Raw genomic sequence first — 22,541 nt, forward strand, 5'->3', positions numbered from 1 at the left:
GAGAAGTCCATCCCCTTCCTGGTCATATCTGTAAGAGGTTTGGCTACTACCAAAGAGTTCTTTATGAATTTACGGTAGTAGTTGGTGAAACCTAAAAACCTTTGTAACGCCATCAAATCCTCAGGACAATCCCAGTCCAATACCGCTCGGACTTTCAACAGATCTATGCAAAAACTGGTGGAAGACAACACATATGCTAGGAAGGGGATCTCCTCAACCGAGAACATACACTTCTCGGGTTTGACATATAATTTATTGTATCAAGGAATATGTAAACCTGCCTGACATGTACCTGGTGTGACTCCAGGTCTGGTGAATAAATTAGTATGTCTTCCAGATACATAACCACAAATCTTCCTACCAGGTGACTAAATATGTCATTTATAAAGTGTTGAAAGACGGCTGGCGTGTTCATCAACCCAAAAGGCATCACCAAATTAGAGTCCCTTGCTCACAAATGCTTGCTCTAACAATGATTTGAAACAGAGCCCTGATTATAAAGGGGAAGGGAGTGGCTATCCGAGCTCAGCAGTAAACACAGGGATTTCCAACATGGCCGATTAATCCCTGTTCTGCCAGATGAAATAAACACATTTGAAATGAAGGAGAAGTGCTTCTTCTTAGTGCTGGAGTAGGAGCAATCAGTTGCTGTGGTATTCTGGCTCTAAACTGTCATGGTAACCCCGTGACACTTCTGCACCCTTCTGCACAGTTTCAAAATGGCTACTGTCAAGGTCCAGTTCCGAGTTTATTTTCTTCTTTCCTCTCTAGGGACTGGTCATGCAGGGGTTTATCTCCTTGGCCTTGTTCTGGAGCTAGCTGGGCTATTTCTGTCCATCACAGCCTTCTGATGAGTGTTAGTGATAGCTCAAGCTTCCAGTTTAGAGCCTTTGACCCTTGTACCTTAGTGACCCTCCTGCCTTTGTCTTATATTTACGTGTATGACCCCGGCTTGTCTCTGACCCCATCTCTTGGTATCCGTCTCTGCTACTACGTTCTCTGTCTGGCTTTTTGATTCTCTGGCTTGTACCTCGACCTCACGTTTTGGACCTCATCCTCATGTTTGGCTCTTTGACCCTCGGCTTAGTATTTTGACTATGTGTATGGCTGCTCCTTCTTTTACTTCTTTTCCTGATCATTTCTGACTCAGTTCGTCTGAACACTCTCTCATTTACTGTGACACCTGTGCTGTTGATCTGTGTTGCCACGCTTAGTGTTTAACCTCTGGTGGAGTTTTCACTACAGCTACTAAGATGGTTAGTGCTGGCGATGCCATCATTAGCATCACTATTCTGGTCATCTACTGTACATGCTGAAGCACACTTGGAATAGTCTGCGGGAGGAGGTGGTTGTTCCAGAAAAAAAAGAAGTGGAAGCAGAGGAGGATGCGGAAGGGATAACAATATCTCAAATTTCCATACTGTCGTCGCATAGGTGGGTGCCATGTGAGGGTGGTTTACAGCAATTGAGGGGAGAGCACAGAACGTGGCAAACAATGCTTCCCCCTAGAAAAGGGATGCGCGCATGCTGGAGTGTCAAAACACGCTTGTAGAGAATCTTAAGAATGGTTTACCCCAAGACAGCAGTGATGTTCTAGATGTCCAACCTCGGGAACGTCAAGGTGCCATTGCAAAAACATTAGCAGCAGCAGCAGTGTAAGTGGCATATGCAATTTCTATGATCTGTTTCACACATTTTTTTTTCAAGCCTTGGAGGTTTTGTCATCCCCAGCAGTCAGCATTAGTTCAAAACTTTTCTTCACCGCTTCTGGTGGTGTATTGCCGGATAAGCACATCCTGCTGTCCCCTAAAAGTGTAGACCACCTAACTTTAATCAATATGAACAATGATGATATTTGACCCCAGTCGCAGGCTTGGCAGACTAGGCGATGGTATAGATTTTATTGTCATGCTTTGATCTTGCATTAATGCAGTCTCTGCCAGCTTTGTGGTGTCTTCTGTGCCTGTTGTTGCTACTGCTGCTGATGTTACAAACAATATTTTGAAATATGGAGACTCCAAGTTGGGTCTCCATCTGGTGGGTTGCCTGTAGTGGAAGGTACGTTAGAGGCCTATTTTACTGTTTCTACTCTGTGGAAATTGATGCCACTTTAATGGTGTGACAATTAATTTTTTGAAATGTGGAAATTGCAAATTGGGTCTCCATCTGGTGGGTTGCCTGTAGTGGAAGGTGTGTCAGAGGCCTATTATACTGTTTCTACTTATTGGAAATTGATGCTACTTTAGTGGTGTAAACCTCCACAATAGTCCACTATATCAATATAATAATAATCTTAATAATCTTTATTTTTATATAGCGCTAACATATTCCGCAGCGCTTTACATTTTGCACACATTATCATCACTGTCCCCGATGGGGCTCACAATCTATTCCCTATCAGTATGTCTTTTTGAATGTGGGAGGAAACCAGAGTACCCGGAGGAAACCCACGCAAACACGGAGAGAACATACAAACTCTTTGCAGATGTTGTCCTTAGTGGGGTTTGAACCCAGGACTCCAGTGCTGCAAGGCTGCAGTGCTAACCACTGCGCCACCGTGCCGCCCATATATCAATAAACTATGGCACTTCCAAAGCTATTTTTACCAATTTGTGGACTTATATTCCACTGCCGCATGAAGAGATCCATACACTTATATTAAAACCAAGTTTTACTTTATTAACTCAAAATTTTTAAAATATCCACAGGCAGATATCACATAAATCAACAAAAAATGTCCAAAGGAATGGAAAAGAATGGAGCACAAATCAATATATATTACATATCTATTGTCATTAATCAACGTATGTCTCAGCAACAGTCTAATAAGGGATGAAATGCAATGCACAAAACCACCTATCTAAAGTCCTAATGGTGAAAAATCACCTATTTCGGTTAACCGTGCATTACAATCCACCTATCCCAGAGCCTATGCAAGCGTGAATAGCCTATATAATGAAGGTGCACGGTGGCGCAGTGGTTAGCACTGCAGCCTTGCAGCGCTGGGGTCCTGGGATCTAATCCCACCCAGGACAACATCTGCAAAGAGTTTGTATGTTCTCTCCGTGTTTGCGTGGGTTTCCTCCGGGCACTCCGGTTTCCTCCCACATTCCAAAGACATACTGATAGGGATTCTAGATTGTGAGCCCCATCGGGGACAGCGATGATATTGTGTGCAAAACTGTAAAGCGCTGCGGAATATGTTAGCGCTATATAAAAATAAAGATTATTATTAAGGTGTTCACAGACTATAATAGTTCTATATTCACACCGTTATAATATAGCTATATTTTATGTGGCACTTACTCGCAGACACGGGTATTCCCAGGAGACTGTGACCAGAAGTTTGAGCCCACCGAACCCTCCAGGTGGGCCCGGACGCGCGTTTCGCCCGTAAGCTTCTTCCGGGGGCGTGACCCAGTGAGAGAGAGGACAGCTTCTTATATGACGCGCCATCAATGAAGTAGCTTTTCAAAAAACCTGATCTGCACATCCAAACATAGACACAGTGTGAACAGGTGCTGAACCCAGAGTCGCCAACTCGTATATATTTAAATAAATAGGGCAGCACACTGCAGCGCCAAAACATGCAAACTTGAAAACACAAAATTTGAACTGCATTACTGCACTGAAAATATGAAAAATGAGAGCTTTTAGCGCATAAAAATGGCCAATTTTATGTGTACCTCGTAGCCACGATAAGGCATCTCTCTTATACGAGGCCCCTTGACCTACCTCTCTGAGAATAAACGTCTCCATCTGAATGGGTACATGTGAAACCTCTCCTTGGACTCAAATTCTCTCTCACTGTGGAGGGGTATTGGACCTATTATAATTAAAACACCTGAAGCTAGGAGGCGGGGAGTGCACGATCAGAAGGCTAGAGAATACATTTCAAAAAACCTGATCTGCACATCCAAACATAGACACAGTGTGAACAGGTGCTGAACCCAGAGTCGCCAACTCGTATATATTTAAATAAATAGGGCAGCACACTGCAGCGCCAAAACATGCAAACTTGAAAACACAAAATTTGAACTGCATTACTGCACTGAAAATATGAAAAATGAGAGCTTTTAGCGCATAAAAATGGCCAATTTTATGTGTACCTCGTAGCCACGATAAGGCATCTCTCTTATACGAGGGCCTCGTATAAGAGAGATGCCTTATCGTGGCTACGAGGTACACATAAAATTGGCCATTTTTATGCGCTAAAAGCTCTCATTTTTCATATTTTCAGTGCAGTAATGCAGTTCAAATTTTGTGTTTTCAAGTTTGCATGTTTTGGCGCTGCAGTGTGCTGCCCTATTTATATATTTATCAATGAAGTAGCGGCACGTCATGAAGGGGCGGGGTAGCTACCAGAGTCCGTCAGGCTCAGCGTCGCATAGCGTTCCAATTCCATTCCTTCTGAAGGGGGTGCAACTGAGACTGCGCTCACTGGAACGCTGCGTAAACCGCAAGTGTAACCAGTACAGAGCGCATCTTAGTGCGCCGGGACCTGAGATTTACTGCGCATGCACACCGCAAGACGGACGCCAGCAAAGGAACTATTAGGAAAACTGTGCAATAAACCGAGGAACAGTGACTTTATATATACTATGACTAATATCCGTGACATTCAAACTAATGACCAGTGCCAAATGAACAAGTGAGACATTAATTAAACTAAAACTGGAAGGATATATTTGATAACTGTGATATATATAACCATTTATTTCTACGGGCATATGGTGAATAAAAAATAATAAATAAATAAATAATAATTAATAAATAAAATTATTATTTTTAAAAAAAAGAGATGTACCCAAAAAAGATACTAAATAATAAATAAAGCGTGAATATAGATAAAAAGTGTAATTTATTTGTGAATAATAATACAACGTGCATATAATAACCATTATGATCAAGATTATATTAGGTGACTGGGGAGAATATCCTTACATACCACCCTGACCATATTATAATGATAAATCATTCTAATAGCTGATGCCCCTTACAATCAGTGTATATATCTAAGGTGCAAGTGCAACATATTATAAAGTGCATAGAATTCTATATTGTTCCCCTCTGCATATCATTACATATAGCAACGGGCCGATACTATAATAGGGTATCTATTTTACCCAAAGACTATGTGTAATAAGAAAGAAAAAATTCTAATAGCCGATGCTCCTTAAAATCAGTGTATATACCTAAAGTGCTAGTGCAACATATTATAAAGTGTATAAAATTCTATATTACTCTACTTTATACCTCATTACATATAGAGAAATGCCGATATTAGGATATGATGTCTATTCTACCTAAAGGCCATGTGTAAAAAGAAAGAAAAAATCCCCATATATATCAACAAAATGCAATAAATACCCCCCACACAATTAATACCACAACCCTGAATCCTTACTATCCTCTAATAAAGTTGATCCACTAATAGGTATAGATATTCTATAATATTGCACCGCATACTCCTAAGCTGGAAATCCATAAGTCCCATCCCATACAGATATGTAGCCAATACATTCTGCCATAATACAAAAATATACAAATGGAAAACTAATCTAATAATATAACATGCTAGGAAAAACAAACACAAATTCTTGGCTCTTCCTCCTATTTGGACTCTGTTCTTGTTCTTCTTATTATATTACTTCCATCCATACGATTTTCACTCATCCAGAGTCCTTAGAAGCTTGTAATTGCCTTCAATATGGGATATATATTCTCAGCTACAACCAATTCTCATGTATGACTCCCAATTAGTACCCCATAAGAAACCATCTAATAAGAGAAGAAAATGAAAGATTAATAACAACATAAAAATATATACATTTAAAATATTAGTACAAGTTTAAAAAGAAAATAAATAAGTTATAATACTCTCACTAAAACCTAAAAAGATGCCCTCCTACAATCTAATTATAGAAATGCTGAAAAGCCTAGGTTCTCATTTAGTCCTTGTGGACTCATTGCTCCCAATCGAAAGATCCACTTACTCTCTAGTTGAGCCAACGATCGACCCAAATCTCCTCCTCTAATCCCCAAGTCAATTTGATCTATAGCTCTAATGGTAAGATCATTACTCGAGCATCCATGGTACTTCTTGAAATGTCTGGGGAGAGACTTGAGGGTACTAACATCCTTTGTGGTTCTGGCCTTTTGTATGTCTCTCACATGTTCACGGGTTCTGATTTTAAGTTCCCTTGTTGTTAATCCCACATAGATTTTACCGCAGGTACATTTGGCCTGATATATAACCCGCTTAGATGAACAATCAAGGTAGCTACGTATATCATAATTACGGGTGCCGTTATGGTTAGTAAAGGTCGTAGTTTTCTCATGATTGAGACACCCCTTGCATATGCCACAAGGAAAAAATCCAGCCCTACTTTTGTTTTTCTTCGTTGTCCTAGTGTTCTTCAGAGGATCATAATGGCTATGCACTAAAACATCTTTTAAGTTAGCTGCCCTTTTCGCTACAAATGACGGTCTTTCAGGTAAAATGGCCTTCAACGTAGGGTCACTCTTCAGAACTCCCCAGTGTTTCAGAACAATTTGTGTTAGATCTTGCCACCTGTTGTTAAATGTGGATATGAAACGTACCTGATCATTTTTCTCATTAACTTCCCGTCGATTGTGGGGTCCATACAACAACTGATCCCGTGGGGTTCTTTTGGCCCTAAGATAACCTCTCTTGATCATTTTCTTGCTATAGCCTCTTTGGGTAAATCTTTCCATCAAAATCATCGATTGTTTTTCAAAATTTTGTTAGTTTGAGCAGATTCTTTTTGCTCTTAGAAATTGTCCGATTGGAATCCCTCGTATCGTAGATCTAGGGTGTGATGAATCAGCCATAAGAAGGGAGTTAGTAGCTGTCGGTTTTCTGTATATATCAGTTAGAATCCTGCCCCTGATATCCGTTTCAATTTTGATGTAAAAAAAAATCGATGTGCCTACCAGAGACAAAGGTAAGTTTAATGTTCAGGTTGTTATTGTTCAAGTTGGACATCAGGCACTGCAGACCATCCATGTCGCCTTCCCAGATGAATAGAATGTCATCGATATACCTCATCCAGTTATGAACATAGTTCATTTCCTGGATGAGGCCATCTTGAAAAATCCCCCTTTCCCATGCCCCCTGAAAAAGGTTGGCATAGGCTGGGGCACATGAGGCCCCCATTGCCGTACCTTGTTTTTGAATGAAAATTTGTGAATTAAAAACAAAAGCATTATGATGCAACAAAAATTCCAACAAGGTAAGTATAAAGGCGGCCAGGGGCCAATCCAAATTACTGGTTTGGAGGAAAAATTTCACCGCTTCCAAACCATCCTGATGTCTGATAGAGGTATACAGGGACTCCACGTCGGCCGTGACCATAATCATGTTATCCTCCAAGGACAGCTTATCTAGTCGTTGTAGGGCTGACATGGTGTCCCTAATATACGAAGGGAGAGAGACTACAAGAGGTCTCAAAAAATAGTCCACCACATCTGAGATAAGTTCACACAAACTCCCATTACCTGCAACAATCGGGCGACCGGGAGGGTCCTCTGGGTTTTTATGCAGCTTAGGTATTAAATAAAATGTCGGCAGTTTGGGCTTAAATTTCTTCATATTATCCAAAAAGGCCTTTGATATGATATTCTGGTCAAATGCTTGTTCCATTATCTCTATTAATTCTGCCTGAAAAGAAGACAATGGGTTGTAACACAACTTCCGGTAGCAATTTCTGTCCTCCAGTAATTTATTGGCCTATTTTTCATACAATTCCCTTGGCCATACTACTAGATTGCCCCCTTTGTCTGCTGGCTTATTATTATTATTATTATTATTTATTTATATAGCACCATTGATTCCATGGTGCTGTACATGAGAAGGGGTTACATACAAGTTACAAATATCACATACAGTAAACAAACTAACAATGACGGACTGATACAGAGGGGCGAGGACCCTGCCCTTGCGGGCTTACTTTCTACAGGATTATGGGGGAGGAGACAGTAGGTTGAGGGTTGCAGGAGCTCCGGTGTTGGTGAGGCGGTAGCTCCGGTGTTGGTGAGGCGGTAACCCATGTCTTCAGTTCCTCTATTGCCTCTATTTCCAATCTAGCAAGATTAGAACCTCCCTTGTGTGAATTTGCTAGGGACTCTATATCCGCCGTAACAAGTTTTGTAAAAATGTCTATGGCGGGACATAGTCCCAATGGTGTGAATTTCATAGATTTCGACCCCAGGTGTAAGGGTATTGCACTAACCTCCGATGTTGAACCCAAGTTCTCTTCTTCCAATGATAGTAGTGCCTCCAGGGCCTCTTGTTCATCCTTAGTGATTTGTTGATCCGGCATCACATTTCTAGCATGCAGTTTCTTTAAAATAAGCTTTCTAGAAAACAGATGTGTGTCTTTTATGCATGTAAATGCGTCTATGGGGCGAGATGGAGAAAATGTCAAACCTCTTTCCAAAACATTTAATCGTGCTGCTGAGAGTTCATGTTGAGATAAGTTTACTACCTGAAAACGATCTTTCATCCTCTTGCCTTTTTGGTTTTTATTAAACATATCCGGTAGTCTCCTTTTTTGGCTACCACTCCATAGCTGAAAATCCCGTGTGGGATGATCTTTTTGCTATAATAATTCTCCAAAGTGGTTTTATTCCACCATAATCTTATTTTTCTTTGTAGAGCATTTCTATATTGGAATATCCCATCTTTAATTTCATGTGGGGCATCTTGCGAAACGACTGGGACACTTTGTTTAAATATGTCTACTGCCTTCGAACGCCAGGCGGATTCCCTGGCTTTTAAATCCATAATTCCGGACAAACTGTTAATACAACAGTATACGTTATATAAACCACGACAATAGTCCACTAAATCAATAAACTATGGCACTTCCAAAGCTATTTTTACCAATTTGCGGACTTATATTCCACTGCCGCATGAAGAGATCCATACACTTATATTAAAACCAAGTTTTACTTTATTAACTCAAAATTTTTAAAATATCCACAGGCAGATATCACATAAATCAACAAAAAATGTCCAAAGGAATGGAAAAGAATGGAGCACAAATCAATATATATTACATATCTATTGTCATTAATCAACGTATGTCTCAGCAACAGTCTAATAAGGGATGAAATGCAATGCACAAAATCACCTATCTAAAGTCCTAATGGTGAAAAATCACCTATTTAGGTTAACCGTGCATTACAATCCACCTATCCCAGAGCCTATGCAAGCGTGAATAGCCTATAAAATGAAGGTGTTCACAGACTATAATAGTTCTATATTCACACCGCTATAATATAGCTATTTCCTATGTGGCACTTACTCGCTGTTAGGAGTCGAGTTTCCTCTGCTGCACAGGGGGAATCTCGATCCGTGTCTGCTGCGGTCTCCCATTCTGCATCGGCTGCAGTGGGGTCTGCTCAGCGGAGACGTCACTCCCAGCGTCTCGCTGAGGCTGATTCTGTGCATAGGGTCACTACTGCCTTTTCTGGCTTTCCTATGGTACCCTGCACTGATATGCGGCGAGCAGGCTTCTCTGGGACTAAGTCCTTATTTACACACACTGAGCATGCCCAGGGCAAGATCTCCCGTTGGAGGTCGAGGGTCACATGCTCAGGTACTGCAGCACATCCCATTGGTCCTCCAGGAAGTTCCTGAAAGGGCAAAACTTTGGTAGCAACTTCCTGTGCTGCAACTATATAAACTGCGCATGACCGCACAGCCATGCGCTAGTATTGTTTTGATATTATGTGTGTGTGTGTAGATGGATGTATGTCGAAGGATAAAAGCTCCTAAATATCCCATTCCTAGTGTTTTTGTCTGTTTGTGAATGGAGGTAGCTATCTAGCGCCCGACTAGCCATCAGCACGTAACACACATCACAGCGTCCAGTTGCTGTGTCCACCAGTACGGCGCCGTGCGCTTTCTCTGCGCTTTCCTGACCCAAGCCTGGGTGGTTAGTGGCGTCCGTCAGTGCGGCACTGCACGCACTCTCGTGCCTTTATATATTATTATTTATGTTTCTCTGACAGCCCAGTTGTGGTGTCGAGTGCATGAGGTCTTCTGAACTCAAATCCTCAGTCTCGGGTTTGAGATTAGAGACTCCTTGCTTGCGCTCTATGTGCGGTACCGCGGTCCTGTGACACAACAGGGTCGCTTCCTTCACACAGGGTGAAGTTAACCCATGTGTGTATTCTTATAGTACCGCTATATAGTCCGTCTTTACTAGCAGCAGGGTTTTTACCTACACGGTGGACCTTGGACTGCGAACGTACCTAGTTCCATATCATCTTATACTTGGTGCGTTCCGCCAGTCCTTAACATAATACTAGCGCCAAGGTCTGGCTAGTAAATGGCGGACATTCAGCAATCTTTGCGGTATATCCAGCAGCTGGAGGGTAGGTTGACGGCTCTCGAGAGCTCAACCTCAGCTGTGGATGTTACCGCAGTTGCTGTACAGGCTGCTAGCGTGGCTGCAGCAACCTTGTCCACTGCCACCCCTGTTCCGACATTATACCGCCTCCCATTGCCAGAAAAATTTTCTGGAGATTGCAAAACTTGTAGGGGATTCGTGAGTCAGTGCTCTATCCATCTCGAGCTCCTGGCTGCACATTTTCCTACAGAGCGGGTTAAGGTGGGATTTATTGTGTCTCTCTTGTCGGACAGGGCATTGGAGTGGGCTACGCCACTGTGGGAGCGTGGTGATCATGTGGTGCAGAGTGCTCCGTTGTTCCTGAGCACTCTGAAAAAGGTCTTTTTAGGACCTCAAGTCACCCATGACACAGCGCTCCAACTACTGGCATTAACTCAGGGTGAGTCCTTGGTCAGCCATTTTTCCGTTCGCTTCCGTACTTTAGCTTCCGAGCTGGAGTGGTCGGATAAAGCCCTTATCCCCATATTTTGGAGGGGCCTGGCTGAACACGTTAAGGACGCTCTGGCCACTAGGGAGATTCCTGCCACACTGGAGGAATTAATAACTGTCTCTACTCGTATTGACCTCCGTTTTAACGAGCGGAGGTTAGAGCGAGCCCAGTGTAGGCAGAGGTTTCGGCTGGCTCCCACCTTCGCCAAACCTTTGGAATCTCCAATCCAGGCATCCGAGTCACATGAGGCCTTAGAGGTGACACGGGCGGGATCCAAATCTCAGTCCGCCCGTGCACATAAGGTCCGTCATGTTTGCCAGCAGTCAGGACATCTTGCCTCCAAGGGTCCTCAGCGGTCGGGGAAACGTCAGCGTCTAGTGGCAGTTGGAAGAGGTACACTAGACACGGAGACGTTTGCCTCAAAGTTGTCCTTCAAGGGGACAATTACCATAGGCCCATCCACTCTTATGGTCGAGCTATGCGTGGATTCTGGGGCAGAGGGTAACTTTATGTCTTCCGCTTTTGCCCAGCGTCACGCAATACCCTTGGTGATGCTCGCCAAGCCAGTAACCGGTCGAGTGGTAAATGGGTCAACACTACCCTCACAGATTACCCATCAAACCATTCCTTTCACGCTTTCTGTGTCTCCATCACATCAGGAGATAATCTCCTTATTAGTCATTCCTGAGGGAATTGATGAGGTCCTGTTGGGGATACCATGGCTTCGCTACCATTCTCCTCATATTGAGTGATCCTCTGGGAGAATTTTGGGATGGAGTAAATCTTGCGAGGGTAGATGTCAGAGGGAGTGCGTTCAGGTTGCTACTACACAGGTACCCGCAGATCTTTCCTCTCTCCCCAAGCACTATTGGCCCTATGCAGACGTGTTCTCCAAAAGAGCTGCGGAGACCCTTCCGCCTCACCGCCCCTATGACTGTCCTATTGACCTCTTGCCTGGTGCTGAGCCTCCCCGGGGTCGAGTCTATCCGTTATCTCTCCCAGAGACGGAGGCAATGTCTCAGTATATCCAAGAGAATCTGGCAAGAGGATTCATTAGGAAGTCAGTGTCACCGGCAGGGGCTGGGTTCTTCTTCGTACAGAAGAAGACTGGAGACTTACGTCCATGCATAGACTACAGGGGTCTTAACGCCATCACCGTTAAGAACAAGTACCCATTACCCCTGATATCTGAGCTGTTTTATAGGCTACGGGGAGCGAGGTTATTTACAAAGTTAGATCTGCGGGGTGCTTACAACCTGATTCGCATCCGTGAGGGGGATGAATGGAAGACGGCTTTTAACACCAGGGATGGGCACTATGAATATCTGGTGATGCCCTTCGGGCTCTGTAATGCCCCAGCCGTTTTCCAAGACTTTGTGAACGACATCTTCCGGGATATGCTCACCACCTCGGTCGTAGTCTATCTGGATGATATTCTCATCTTCTCTCCAGATATTGACTCCCATCGGAGAGATGTTCGCAAAGTCTTCGACCTCTTACGGGCAAACTCCCTCTACGCCAAGTTGGAGAAGTGTGTGTTTGAGCAGGAGTCCTTGCCTTTCCTTGGTTATGTCATCTCTGCCCAGGGTTTGGCTATGGATCCTGCCAAGCTACAGGCTGTAATGGACTGGCAGGATTCCCATTCTCTTAAAGCAGTGCAGCGCTTTATGGGGTTCATTCATTACTATCGCCAGTTCATTCCACACTTCTCAACTTTGGTAGCTCTCTTGGTTGCCCTCACCAAGAAGGGAGCATATCCCAAGTTGTGGTCAGAGGAGGTCTCCAAAGCCTTTCTCTCGATCAAGTCACACTTCGCTAGCACTCCCATCCTACATCGCCCCGATGTTGATAAACCATTTATCTTGGAGGTGGATGCCTCATCCGTTGGTGCTGGAGCAGTCCTTTACCAAAAGGATGCTCAAGGTCGGAAGCATCCTTGCTTCTTCTTCTCCAAGACCTTCACACTAGCGGAGAGGAATTATTCCATCGGGGACAGGGAGTTGCTAGCCATGAAGTTGGCTTTTTCAGAGTGGAGACATCTCTTGGAGGGAGCTCGCTTTCCCTTCCAAGTCTTCACTGACCACAAGAACTTGGTATATCTACAAACGGCCCAGCGGCTGAATTCTCGCCAGGCTAGATGGTCCCTGTTCTTCTCCCGGTTCCATTTTACTCTCCACTTTCTCTCCGGGGAGCAGAACGTTCGTGCCGACGCTCTCTCCCACTCCGTAGTGTCATCTGAGGAGGAGGAGGAGGAGCCTCGGCTTATTGTCCCTTCTGAGAGCCTGAGAAATGTAGATCCGGTTTCGCTAGAGTCTGTGCCCCCGGGCAAGACTTTCGTGCCAGCTAACTTGCGACCGGAGGTTCTCTCTTGGGCTCACTCCTCCAGAGTGGGTGGGCATTTTGGGACCAAGAGGACATCTGAGCTTTTGGCGAGAACATACTGGTGGCCGCATATGGCCCGAGATGTCAGGGACTATATTCAGGCATGCGTTTCTTGCGTCCAGAATCGGTCTCCTCGGCAACGGCCTGCTGGGTTGCTTTACCCTCTACCGGTGGCAGACAGGCCCTGGGAGATGGTCGGGATGGACTTTGTGGTGGGCTTACCCAAGTCGCGTGGCTGCTCCATTATTTGGGTTGTCACCGACCATTTCTCTAAGATGGTGAATTTGGTGCCGCTTCCTCGGTTACCTTCTGCACGGGCCTTGGCGGTGTTGTTCATTAATCACGTTTTCCGATTGCATGGTATGCCTGATAAGATTGTCAGCGATCGGGGTCCCCAGTTCGCGTCTCGGTTTTGGAGAGAGCTCTGCCGTTTACTCAGCATAGAGTTGAACCTCTCCTCTGCATACCATCCCGAGATGAATGGGTTGGTGGAGAGAACCAACCAGACTCTGGTGACATATTTGCGACATTTCGTCTCTGCTAGGCAGGATGACTGGGCATCTTTCTTGAACAACGCCGTAACCAATTCCACTGGTCAGACTCCTTTTCTCCTTAATTACGGCCAGCATCTGCGTGTCCCTGTGCCCATGCCCGTGTCATCCACCGATTCTAGGGTGGCAGACTGGGCGGTGGAGGCACGTGACATCTGGGACCGCACACAGGATGCCATCCGGGCCTCCAAGGAGAGAATGAGGGTTCCGGCTGATACACACCGGCGCCCCGGTCTGGTCTTTGCTCCTGGCGACTTAGTGTGGCTCTCCGCCCGTAACATCAGGCTGCGAGTTGAGTCCACTAAGTTTGCTCCTCGCTACATTGGCCCGTTTAAGGTTCTGGAACAGGTTAACCCTGTGGTCTACCGTTTGGCTATTCCTCCATGCCTTGGTATCACCGATACTTTTCACGTTTCCCTCTTAAAGCTCGCTCGTTTGTCCCGGTTTTCTGAGTCATCTGCTGGGACATCGGGTTCATCCATGGATGAGTTTGAGGTGAATGCTATTGTGGGGTGCAAGGTGGTACATGGCAAGAAATTTTATCTGGTGGACTGGAAGGGTCACAGCCCAGAGGATAGAACCTGGGAGCCTGTGGAGCACATTTGGGCTCCGCTGCTTATTGCGGCTTTTGAGCGTAGTGAGGCTCAAGGAGGGGGGCCCTAGGAGGGGGAGTAATGTTAGGAGTCGAGTTTCCTCTGCTGCACAGGGGGAATCTCGATCCGTTTCTGCTGCGGTCTCCCATTCTGCATCGGCCGCAGTGGGGTCTGCTCAGTGGAGACGTCGCTCCCAGCGTCTCGCTGAGGCTGATTCTGTGCATAGGGTCACTACTGCCTTTTCTGGCTTTCCTATGGTACCCTGCACTGATCTGCGGCGAGCAGGCTTCTCTGGGACTAAGTCCTTATTTACACACACTGAGCATGCCCAGGGCAAGATCTCCCATTGGAGGTCGAGGGTCACATGCTCAGGTACTGCAGCACATCCCATTGGTCCTCCAGGAAGGTCCTGAAAGGGCAAAACTTCGGTAGCAGCTTCCTGTGCTGCAACTATATAAACTGCGCATGACCGCAAGGCCATGCGCTAGTATTGTTTTGATATTATGTGTGTGTGTAGATGGATGTATGTCGAAGGATGAAAGCTCTTAAATATCCCATTCCTAGTGTTGTTGTCTGTTTGTGAATGGAGGTAGCTATCTAGCGCCCGACTACCCATCAGCACGTAACACACATCACAGCGTCCAGTTGCTGTGTCCGCCAGTACGGCGCCTGTGCGCTTTTTCTACGCTTTCCTGACCCAAGCCTGGGTGGTTAGTGGCGTCCGTCAGTGCGGCACCGCACGCACTCTCGTGCCTTTATATAGTATTATTTGTTTCTCTGACACCCCAGTTGCGGTGTCGAGCGCATGAGGTCTTCTGAACTCAAATCCTCAGTCTCGGGTTTGAGATTAGAGACTCCTTGCTTGCGCTCTATGTGCGGTACCGCGGTCCTGTGATGCAACAGGGTCGCTTCCTTCACAAAGGGTGAAGTTAACCCATGTGTGTATTCTTATAGTACCGCCATATAGTCCGTCTTTACTAGCAGCAGGGTTTTTACCTGCACGGTGGACCTCGGACTGCAAACGCACCTAGTTCCATATCATCTTATACTTGTTGCGTTCCGCCAGTCCTTAACACTCGCAGATACGGGTATTCCCAGGAGACTGTGACCAGAAGTTTGAGCCCACCGAACCCTCCAGGTGCGCCCCAACGCGCGTTTCGCCCGTAAGCTTCTTCCGGGGGCGTGACCCAGTGAGAGAGAGGACAGCTTCTTATATTACGCGCCACCAATGTAGTAGCGGCACGTCATGAAGGGGCGGGGTAGCTACCAGAGTCCGTCACTTTTCCATTTACAGCTTCGGACCTCTCACCTGGTGTACTTGAAGTGGGGCAAAAGGAGATCGCAAGTAGCGATGCACAAATATTTGAGCAGCCACGGTCACATGAAGGCGACGATGGGAAAGTGTCACAAGATGTGGACGATGATGAGACACAATTGCCAGAAAGTCAGGAGGAAGACACGATGCGGAAGTGGAAGACGAGTTGGTGGATAATATAGTAACTGACCCAACCTGTCAGGAGGGCATGTAGAGTGAGGACAGCAGCATACAGTGGGAGGGAGGTGTAGCACCCCAACAGGCAGGAAGAAGCAGTGTTGTGGCAGCAGACAGAAGGCGGGCAATCATTTCCCGTAACACCAACACAACGGAAGTTGCCAATACAACTGTTAGGTCTTCCTGAGACTGATTGTTTTTCAAAGACTCAGATGATTACCCAAAAAAGGCCATTTTTACTACCTGTCTGGCCAGCATAAGCAGGGGTAGCAAAACTACCAGCCTGACCGCCACCAGCATGATTAGGCACATGGCAACAAAGCACCCAACTTTGTGGGCTGAACCCCAGAGTCCAGGAACAGTGTCTATGGGTGACACCACTGCTTCTTCCACTGTTGTGCATGCAAGCCAATCCCCTGATCATGGTGCATGCAAAGATGCCTCCTGCACTGCATCTGATGATTCATGCACTCAACTAGCACCATCAGCAAGCACGTCCTTGAAATGCAAGCGCAAATACGCAGCTAACACCTCACAAGCCACAGTACTAATTCCCCATATTTCGCATTGCTTGTGCTCGAAATGTTACCTTTTAGGCTCATGGAGACGGAAGCTTTCTGCAACCTGATGGATCCCTTGATACTTGGTCCCCATCTGCCACTATTTCTCCGGGTGTGCCATCCCCGCATTACACAAGCCTGCATCCCATAATATTAGCTGTGCCCTCAACAATGCAGTTAATGTAAAAGTCCACCTAACCATGGACACGGGGACAAGTGCTTGTAGGCAGGGACGGTGTATCTTGCTGATGGCACACTGGGTTAACATAGTGGAAACCAGGACACAGTTGGACCTTGGGATGGAACACGTCCTCCCGATGCTGAGGATTGCGGGCCCTAGGTCAATCAGGGATGCCCCCACAGTCTACAGCTCCTGCACCTCATCCTTCTCCTCCTCTTCTTCAGCCTCCATCTCCAAAATGACGACATCAGTCACAAGCTAGAAGCACTGCAGCACTGCTTCAGCCAAGCGGCAGTAGGCTGTGCTAAAGCTTATATGCTTAGGTGAGAAACCGTACAATGCTGAAGAGTTGTGGACAGCTCTGAAAGAACAGGCAGTTCTGTGGCTGACACAATTGAACCTACAGCCAGGCATGGTTGTGTGTGACAGTGACATGAATATGGTGGCGGCTCTGAGGCGAGGTGAGCTCACACACATACCATGACTGGACCATGTGCTTAACCTCGTGGTTTCTCAAAACCTACCCGGAGCCGCCAGATCTGCTTGTCAAAGCATGCCGCCTGTGTGCCCATTTTATAAAGTCAGCTACAGCTGTCCGCCACCCTTGCCATGCTTCAGCAGCATTAGTAGCTTATGGTTCACCAACTGGTGTGTGATGTCCCCACGCGTTGGAACTCTACACTGCAGATGTTGGGAAGGATTTGTGAGCAGAAGATGGCAGTTGTTCAATACCAGCATCAGCAAGGCCATCATTATTCAGTGCAGACTCCACACATAAGACCTTAGGAGTGGACATGGATGTCAGACATATGTATCATCCTCCAAAACTTTGAGGACTCCACCAAGATAGTGAGCGGCAATGACGCCATAATTAGAGCCACCATCCCACTTCTCTGTGTTCTGAAATGTTCTCTGCTCACAATCAAAGAGGATGCATTGCAGGAGGAATGCGAAGAGATGGAGCAAGGAACCATACAGGGTGATTACACACAGCCCAGCCTCATCTCGTCCCAACATAGATTGGGTGACAATGAGGAGGAAGAGAAGGAGGAGAAAGAACAGGAGTTAGTTTCATGCGCTATAGATGGTACTACCTGCACAATTGTCATACCGTCTGTTCAGCATGGATGGCTTGAGGATAGGGAGGTGGAAGAGTGCATTGGCAGTTGTCCTCTTGGTGAGTACACGGACGTCTTGCCTGTTAGCATCTGGCACGCATGACATGATTAAGGGAGCTTAGTCTCCAGAAACGTGTTGAGATTCTTACCAATATGGTTTGTGCTGAAGTTTGTATCCTCCATGTTTAAGTTTGTGAATAAAGAAAACTTTTTTTTCATGGATTCAGTAAAGCTGGACATTTTCTTCTTTTGGATTCTACACGCCTGGACACAGCGGGTCCGTGCACCCAAAGCTCAGCTTATACATCACGGGTGAGCTGGTTTTATATTCCTTCTCTTCACAGTACAGTTATACAGTATTTACCACAGGGTAAATGTCAGCCCATACAATTAGTGCATATGCATTGCAAGTAAAGGAGATGCACTCCTTTATAATAGGGAACATTTTTTATGAGACCATCCTCTACGTTTTTTCCAAGGGGGATTGGACTTTCCCCAAATTTTTGTCAGCCCTTGCATTCACTGCATAGGCAAACACAGTGGGAGACCCACTTCAAAATAATGGGAACATTTTTTCATGAGGCCCTCCTCTACATCTCTTCAAAGGGGCATTGGAGTGCCTCCAAATTTTTGTCAGCCCTTGCATTCACTGCATAGGTTAACATTATGGGAGACCCACTTCCTAATAATGGGAACTTTGTTTTCAGGAGGCCCTTCTGTACGTTTCTTCAAAGGGGTATTGGGGTATGTCTAAATTTTTTAGGCAGCCCTGCCACTCACTGCACAGGTAAAAGTATAGGAGACCCACTGTTTAATAATGGTAACAACAAAGCATTGCTGGCTGGTGGCTCTCTAAGAATAGTGAGGGCCGACTGCTGGCCCTTTAAGAATAGTAAAGATCGCCTGATGTCTCTACAAAAATAGGGTTTGTGACTTTCAGAGTCCCTCTTTCGTAAACAAAACAGGATGTGTTGGATAATGTGTCACACACAAAATCGTCAGAAAAGGTTGTAAAATGTGAAAATGACATTTCTCAGTGAATGCATTTGTCTTGGTTGAAAGCATTGCTAAAGTTCAAAAACGCATCAAAAACACTATGTGTGAATATAGCCCAAGGTGTGGAGGAGCGTTTTCATTTTTGGTTGTTTATTTTGCCTTATATACAAGTCATTACCCTGGAAAGGATGTTCCTTATCATATTTCCAAGGAAAATCCATTTTGGTTTCGTTTTTTTATGTTTTATTATGAGTCTGTAAAAGTGGCGTAAGACTGACAACATTGTTCACAGCAGTGACCTGGGAGTCAGAAATGCTTCCAGGGATCTTCCGCATGCTGTTCTCACATCATTTGATCACTGTTCCTATCGATTTCCACAATTTCTAGTCCCTCTACATACCGCTGGTGGGGCAACCGGAAAAATTCTCGAGTTTCCAATAGACGTACATTGGGCTCATTGCTCAGGTTGAGCACCTGAGCATTCTAATTTGCTCGATCTGAGCAGTGAGCACTAGGGTTGAGCGAAACGGATCGGTCATTTTTCATAAGTCGCCGACTTTTGGCAAAGTCGGGTTTCATGAAACCTGACCCGATCCCTGTGTGGGGTCGGCCATGCGGTACGCGACCTTCGCGCCAAACTCGCGTTTCATATGACGCATTCAGCGCCATTTCTCAGCCAATGAAGGAGGACACAGAGTGTGGGCAGCGTGATGACATAGTTCTCGGTCCCCACCATCTTAGAGAAGGGCATTACAGTGATTGGCTTGCTTTTTGTGGCATCACAGGGGCTATAAATGGGCGTGCACGCCGACCGCCATCTTACTGCTGCTGATCTGAGCATAGGGAGAGGTTGCTGCCGCTTTGTCAGAAGCAGGGATAGCGTTAGTCAGGGTACATTAACCACCAAACTGCTTGTGCTGTAGCGATTTCCACTGTCCAACACCACCTTTTCCTTGCAGGGACAGTGGAGGCTAGATTTCAGTGCATCAGCTCTGTAGCTTAGTAGGCTGCCTTATAAGGCTCCCTGATAGCTGCATTGCTATTTGTACGCCGCTGTGCAAACCAACTGCTTTTTTCAAAGCACAAATCCTGTTGTTCCTTCCTTTCTGCACAGCTATCTTGTTTGTTTGTCCACACTTTTGTGTGCAGCAGTCCTTTTTATTGCTGCCTGCCATACTTTTCTGAGATTACTGTAGGGAGATAGTAGTTGTAGTACAGTCCCTATATATATATATATATATATATATATATATATATATATATATATATATATATATTTATACATATTAGTCCAAAGAAAATCAAGAACACATTCTACTATACTACAACACACAAAAGGCCTAACAACTATAATAATCAGGCCACAGAATGTTTCAGTTCAAAAAATAGAAATTTATGTGCTATTGCTATACACCTGCACTGCACATAAAGCTGGTTCATTGGATTGGAGGCATTCTTTGTATTTTGTAGTGAAAGAAACATTTTATTCTATTTATCAATAATAAATTTCTATTTTTTGAACTGAAACATTCTGTGGCCTGATTATTATAGTTGTTAGGCCTTTTGTGTGATATATATATCTTCAAGCCACTTTCTGCCCCTGAAACTGTGTAGTGTGAAACAGTGGGCCTGTATTTTTCTGCACTGTCCTACACCTAGGGAGATTTATATTGCCAATCAGTGCATCTGTGCCAGTCCAGTCTGTTGTATCTGTCAGTCATTTTGTGCCACAGAGACAATAATGTAAAACAGTGGGCGAGATTTATTCACTAGTCTTCCATATAAAAACAAAAAGGGGAGATTAATATTGGCAAATCTGTGCATCTGTGCCAGTCCAGTCTGTGGTATCGGTCTGTCATTTTGTGCCACTGAAACAATACTGTAAAAATGTGGGCCAGATTTATTCACTAGTCTCCCATGAAAAAAAAAAAGAAGGGGAGATTAATATTGGCAAATCTGTGCATCTGAGCCAGTCCAGTCTGTGGTATCTGTCTGTCATTTTCTGCCAAGTCGCTTCCTTGACTTCTTCACCCAGAACAATAGAGAAGGATGCGTCAGGCGACACAACGGGTTACTCCATGGAGTACAAGATGACTCGGACATGGAGTGCACTGATGCACAGCCACAGCCAGATTATTATGCTGTTCCTTTGACTCAGATCACAACATTGCCCTCGCAGTGTACTGAGCCAGAATCTGACCCAGATGAGACTATGGAGCCCCGTCACGAACGCTATAGCACCGGCTTACACGGTGACACAGAGAAAGGTGCACAGGACATAGAAGAGGAGGTCATAGATGACCCAGTTGTTGACCCCGATTGGCAGCCATTGGGGGAACAGGGTGCAGCTGGCAGTAGCTCTGAAGGGGAGGAGGAGGAGCCGCAGCAGGCATAAACATCGCAACAGGTTCCATCTGGCAAGCCCGTATCTGGCCAAAAACATGTGGCAAAACCAAAACCAGTTGTAGGACAGCGTGGCCATCCGGTTAAAGTAGCTCAGTGTGCAATGCCTGAAAAGGTATCCAATAGTAGGAAGAGTGCAGTCTGGCATTTTTTTAACCAACATCCAAATGATCAGTGCAAAGTCATCTGTAAGAAATGCTCAAGAACCTTCAGCAGAGGTCAGAATGTTAATAATCTAAATACAAGTTGCATGCGTAGACATTTAAACACCATGCACTTGAAAGCCTGGACTAACTACCAAACAACCCTTAATGTTGTTGCACCCTCTCACAATGAAGCTAGTCAGCAACGCTACATCACTTCCCTCACTGTAAGCCCACCGTTTACCACACCACCTGCAGCAAATGTGGAGGTTTCTTCGCAAGGCCAAAGCAGTCAGGGAATCACCAGGTTCTTGGTAGGAAACAATGTATGTAGGCCAACAGCAAGAATACCATCACCAACCCTCTCTCAGTCTGCCATGTCCAGCGGCACCCCCGCTAGTACCACCATATGCAGCTCTTCAGTCCAGCTCACCCTACAAGAGACTCTCATTAGGAAAAGGAAGTACTCATCCTCTCATGCGCATATACAGGGTTTGAACGCCCACATTGCTAGACTAATCTCGTTAGAGATGATGCCCTACCGGTTAGTTGAAAGCGAAGCTCTCAAAGCCCTGATGGACTACGCTGTACCACGCTACGAGCTACCCAGTCGACACTTCTTTTCGAGAAAAGCCATCCCAGCCCTCCACCAGCATGTAAAAGACCGCATTGTCCATGCACTCAGGCAATCTGTGAGTAGAAAGGTGCACCTGACAACAGATGCATGGACCAGTAGGCATGGCCAGGGGCGTTACATGTCCATCACGGCACACTGGGTTAATGTGGTGGATGCAGGGTCCACAGGGGACAGCAATATTGGGACAGTTCTGCCTAGCCCACGGTCTAGGAAACAGTTGGCTGTAGGCGTTCGCCACCCCTCCTCCTCCTCCTCATCCTCAAGCAGAAGCGACAGCTCGTCCACAGACCCCAGTCCCATGACCACTCCATCCGCAGCTGCAACTGTTGCACACGAGGTGTCCCATTATGGAACAGCAAGTGGCAAGCGTCAGCAGGCTGTATTGGCAATGAAGTGTTTGGGCGACAACAGACACACCACGGAAGTTCTGTCCGAGTTCTTGCAGCAAGAAACTCAGTCATGGCTGGGCAGTGTACATCTTGAGGCAGGCAAGGTAGTGAGTGATAACGGAAGGAATTTTATGGCTGCCATAGCCCTTTCACAACTGAAACAAATTCCTTGCCTGGCTCACACATTAAACCTGGTGGTGCAGTGCTTCCTGAAAAGTTATCCG

This window comes from Ranitomeya imitator, chromosome 3, assembly GCF_032444005.1.
Source record: "Ranitomeya imitator isolate aRanImi1 chromosome 3, aRanImi1.pri, whole genome shotgun sequence".
Classification (NCBI taxonomy): domain Eukaryota; kingdom Metazoa; phylum Chordata; class Amphibia; order Anura; family Dendrobatidae; genus Ranitomeya; species Ranitomeya imitator.